The sequence below is a fragment of the Limulus polyphemus genome, unplaced genomic scaffold (genome assembly GCF_000517525.1).
Source record: "Limulus polyphemus unplaced genomic scaffold, Limulus_polyphemus-2.1.2 Scaffold4422, whole genome shotgun sequence".
In the NCBI taxonomy this organism is placed as follows: domain Eukaryota; kingdom Metazoa; phylum Arthropoda; class Merostomata; order Xiphosura; family Limulidae; genus Limulus; species Limulus polyphemus.
Genome location: NW_013670032.1, coordinates 59,643 through 64,622, shown reverse-complemented (window position 1 = coordinate 64,622; position 4,980 = coordinate 59,643). Strand labels below are relative to the sequence as shown.

At 38.5% G+C, this 4,980-nt stretch overlaps 1 protein-coding gene across 9 annotated transcripts in view; it reads right to left on the bottom strand.

Moving 5' to 3' along the window:
* The window catches only part of LOC106471125 (protein c-ets-1-A-like), a 71,990-nt gene that overhangs the window by 32,882 nt on the left and 34,128 nt on the right, over positions 1–4,980 (bottom strand). The gene's annotated exons all lie outside the window — the stretch shown is intronic.

Below are 4,980 nucleotides of genomic sequence, written 5' to 3'. Positions count from 1 at the left end.
TTGTGTTTTACGCCGTCTTCTTTCCCATAAATTAGTTCAAATGGTAATCACGAAATAAATGGGCGAAAACCGCCGTTTTATGCGTGCAGTATTCGTGATCATATTTGTAATCATAAGAAAGTGAAATTCATTCGATGCAAAAGCGTGCTTATAAGCCCCCCCCCCCCTCCTTATTGGCTAAGCGGGAAGTCTGGAAGCTTATGACGCTAAAAACCGGATTTGTATACCTGTAGAGGACACACAACACAGATAGTCTATGGTGTAGCTTTACTTTTAACTACAAGCAAACAAAATAAGACCTCCAGTGAGTCTGCGATAACTTTCCGAACTTAAATCCAGGGTTCGATACGGGATTCGAACCTTTAACTTTAGCGGTATAATTAGCCCTGATGCTAATCTCATCAAATGAAATGGTTTAATATTAGGCTGTTATGAAAATTACTCTGCATGAGATTTGATATTCTTCATCTAGGCTTCGTGTTTTATTTTGTTTGTGTGTGTGTGTGTTTTCTTTTAAAGAATAGACCTGTACAAATGTCTTCTAAGTTAAACCTCACGTCTAGGGTGCACTTTCCGATTGCTCGAAGAACCTTCAATTCCAAATTAATGAAGAGGACGGGGGGTTAATCGACCGCCAAGTATCAATGACAACAAATACTAAGGTATATTGGTGGTGGGGGGGGGCTAAAACTTAACCGGAAGCGGAAAATCTAGCGGTTCCGATGGCTTCACATTTCGATTAACTAGTAGTGAAGGTACTGAAGATACTTGAGATTAAAAAAACAACAAACAAACTTAAGATGTGTGTGTTTGATATTTCTCTAGAAATATACTCAAATATATATACTCAAAAATAGGGCAATGGGTGAATCGCAATATACAAAAAATGTAACGCCATATTCACTCAATTTGTAAACCCATATTCACACTTCGATATTCGCACTCAATTTGTAAACCCATATTCACACTCCGATATTGCACTCAATTTGTAAACCCATATTCACACTCCGATATTGCACTCAATTTGTAAACCCATATTCGCACTCCGATATTGCACTCAATTCGTAAACTCACATTCACACTCCGATATTCGCACTCAATTTGTAAACCCATATTCACACTCCGATACTCGCACTCAATTTGTAAACCCATATTCACACTCCGATATTGCACTCAATTCGTAAACCCACATTCACACTCCGATATTCGCACTCAATTTGTAAACCCATATTAACACTCCGATATTCGCACTCAATTTGTAAACCCATATTAACACTCCGATATTCGCACTCAATTTGTAAACCCATATTCACTCTCCGATACTTGCACTCAATTTGTAAATTCTATGCTCACACTCAGATCTTTGTAACACATTTTTAGAACCACACTCACACTCATGTGCAGTTTCTATACCACATATTCACACTTAGATGTTTGCAAAGAATATGTAAACCCCACATTCACACTCGGATACTTGCACCCTGGTATTATCCTCACCAAAACCGAATAACAAGAAAGGCGATTGGCCCAGAAAATTTAAACATTTCGCAATTGTTCCAAACAAATCGCTATTTTCGTCTTACAAATTCCTCTTGGATGACATTTTTTTTTGAAGGTGTAACAGAGTAAAGTTGCTTCGTTCTGTCTAATGGAACACTAAATCTACGAATTGTCTTTGGCTAAAATAGGGATTAAAAAAGAAGAAGCAGGAAACGTGTTATACGAGCTGTAACCGACCGTTCGTAACCCCCCTCCCTCCCACACGTAAATTTCTCGTCACTACGGGATACTGATAACAGTTCCGGTCATGGTGGGTGCCGTGTTCGTGCGTCTTCAACCTCTCACTCTCTCCCCCCCCTCATATTTCCAAGCGTGGCTCTTGGGTTCTTTAAACATCCCAGATTTATATATTGCAAACTGTGTAACCTTGTTACTGCCAAGAACTCGTTTTTTTGTTTTTTTTTCAATTCTTAAATATAGATTTTCTTCCAACAACGTTAGTACGGATTTAATTACAGGAAAAAGGGTAACAGAAGTCCCCATGCTCATTAATTTCTTGACCTGTCAATTAGACTGAGCCCAACATTCAGAGTATAGACCTTACTTACTCTTACAGTAATCCTTTTACGTGGGATGTTCTCAATCCAGATTCCAGGTGTAAGTTTTACATACCGTTAAGAAGACAACGCAACATGGTGAACAGCTTGTAAACGTATTCCACTCGTATTACAATTCTAACAAACGTGACGTAAACACGTTGAAAATAACCAACATTACGCTAGAGGTCCCATTTCATTGTGATATTTCTAACAGGCAGATGTTTGTTTATTTATGTATCTAAGTGTTAACGTTTGTTCTGTGGTCAGTCCTAGAGAGACAGCTAAGTGGGTACTGAGATAGGCAGATGTTTGTTTATTTGTATATCTAAGTGTTAACGTTTGTTCTGTGGTCAATCCTAGAGAGACAGCTAAGTGGATACTGAGATAGGCAGATGTTTGTTTATTTGTATATCTAAGTGTTAACGTTTGTTCTGTGGTCAGTCCTAGAGAGACAGCTAAGTGGATACTGAGATAGGCAGATGTTTGTTTATTTGTATGTCTAAGTGTTAACGTTTGTTCTGTGGTCAGTCCTAGAGAGACAGCCATTTGGAAGCTACGTATGAATGTTGCCTTCACACTCGCTACAAACTGTGCCCCAAATCCAGCATTTGGAAGCTACGTATGAATGTTGCCTTCACACTCGCTACAAATTGTGCCCCAAATCCAGCATTTGGAAGTAGACAAGTCAGTTCGAATCGCTTAAAAAGTCACTTAATTCTACTAATATTGTCCCCCAATGGCTCGCCTGGTAAGCTTACTACGCTAAAGATCGGATTTCGATACCCGTGTTGGAGAAAGTACAGATAGTTCGTTGGGAAACATTTTGCTTAACAAGTACCAATGTACTAATAAACATGTGCTTCGCTTCAGTATGAAAATAAACTATCACCAGTTATGTAAGAAACTACAGTTTACTGTCCCCTTTGCGCAATAAAAAAAAACACATCGGGCTATCTGCTGTGTCCACCGAGGGGGTGCGCAATAAAAAAAAAAAGAACAATATTAATCATCGCCTTTAATAGTGTGGTTTTCTTATAGCAAAACCACATCGGGCTATCTGCTGTGTCCACCGAGGGGGTGCGCAATAAAAAAAAAAGAAGCAAATATTAATCATCGCATTTAATAGTGTGGTTTTCTTATAGCAAAACCACATCGGGCTATCTGCTGTGTCCACCGAGGGGAATCGAACCCCTGATTTTAGCATTGTAAATTTGAAGACTTACCGCTGTCCCACCGGGGGGACCCTTTGATAGTTCGAACAGTACAACTGTCTCCCCATATAACTCGTAGAGACTGAGATGATAATTCAACTTGTCCATTCACTCTGACTTAAAGACGATCAGTGTCTACACCACGCCCAAATCGATAGTGTTTACAGCAAACCCAACTCTGCTGATATGTAAAATATTAGCTTCGTAAATGCTAGAGTTTGTTTATAAACGGGTATGGCCGAATCTACAAGCGATAGATAATAAATTGGTAGAGCATTCTTGATGTTCACAGTTGGTGTATAAAACAAAACCACATCAACTTGCTTCGGGCTGACAGGACGTCTTATGGTGCTACACCATCTGGCAAGCGGAGGATGGCCAGAGGCGGTCTTAACCCCTCATACTTCTATAGATCCGAAGTTGTTGTTTTTGTCGTCTTATTTTTTGTTCGGAGATGAGAATTAAGCACACAAACTTGTATTACTTTTTTAATAATGCTTTGTATTAATGTGATAAGTCAAGTTTCAATTTGTAAGGGAGGAAGATACAACCAAACTACTTGTTTTCCACACCAATGAGGATATTGTATACTAACAAACTACTTGTTTCTCACACCTATGAGGATGTTGGATACAACCAAACTACTTGTTTTCCACACCAATGAGGATGTTGTATACAACCAAACTACTTGTTTTCCACACCAATGAGGATGTTGAATACAACCAGACTACTTGTTTCTCACACCTATGAGGATGTTGGATACAACCAAACTACTTGTTTTCCACACCAATGAGGATGTTGAATACTAACATACTACTTGTTTCCACACCAATGAGGATGTTGAATACTAACAAACTACTTGTTTCCACACCAATGAGGATGTTGAATACTAACAAACGACTTGTTTCTCACACCTAACAAACGACTTGTTTCACACACCTATGAGGATGTTGGATACTAACAAACTACTTGTTTACCACATCTATGAGGATGTTAGATACTAACAAACTACTTGTTTCTCACACGTATGAGGATGTTGAATACTAACATACTACTTGTTTTCCACACCAATGAGGATGTTGGATACTAACATACTACTTGTTTCCACACCAATGAGGATGTTGAATACTAACAAACGACTTGTTTCTCACACCAATGAGGAAGTACATTTTTTTAAAAATCAAAACGTTAACCTTCGTTTGTCTATTATTATTTTTAATGTCATTGTTGAGAAGCAAGAAATTTTGACAAGTGGACGTTAAATACAAAGTCATCCGTTAGGTTTCGTCTAGCTCATTGCTTTTTTCTTTATAACCAATGAGAGAGAGAGAGAGCCACATATTTCGATAAACATTGACCTTTTTAAGCATAACGTCTTTTTAGCTTCTGATGGACTCATCTCTTATAAAAACACAATGTCAAAGAATCTTATAAATATACTCAAAACTACCCAAATGACATGAAAAAAAAGCTAATATGTTGTTATAAATACCTAAATATATATATATATATATATTTGGTTCGTGGCGATTTCCTGAGAGTGAGGGCCCGGCATGACCAGGTGGTTAGGCGTTCTGCGGGTCGTAGGTTCGAATCCCCGTCACACTCTTTCAGACGTTGGGCGTTATAATGTGACGGTCGATCCTACTATTCGTTAGGTAAAAGAGTAG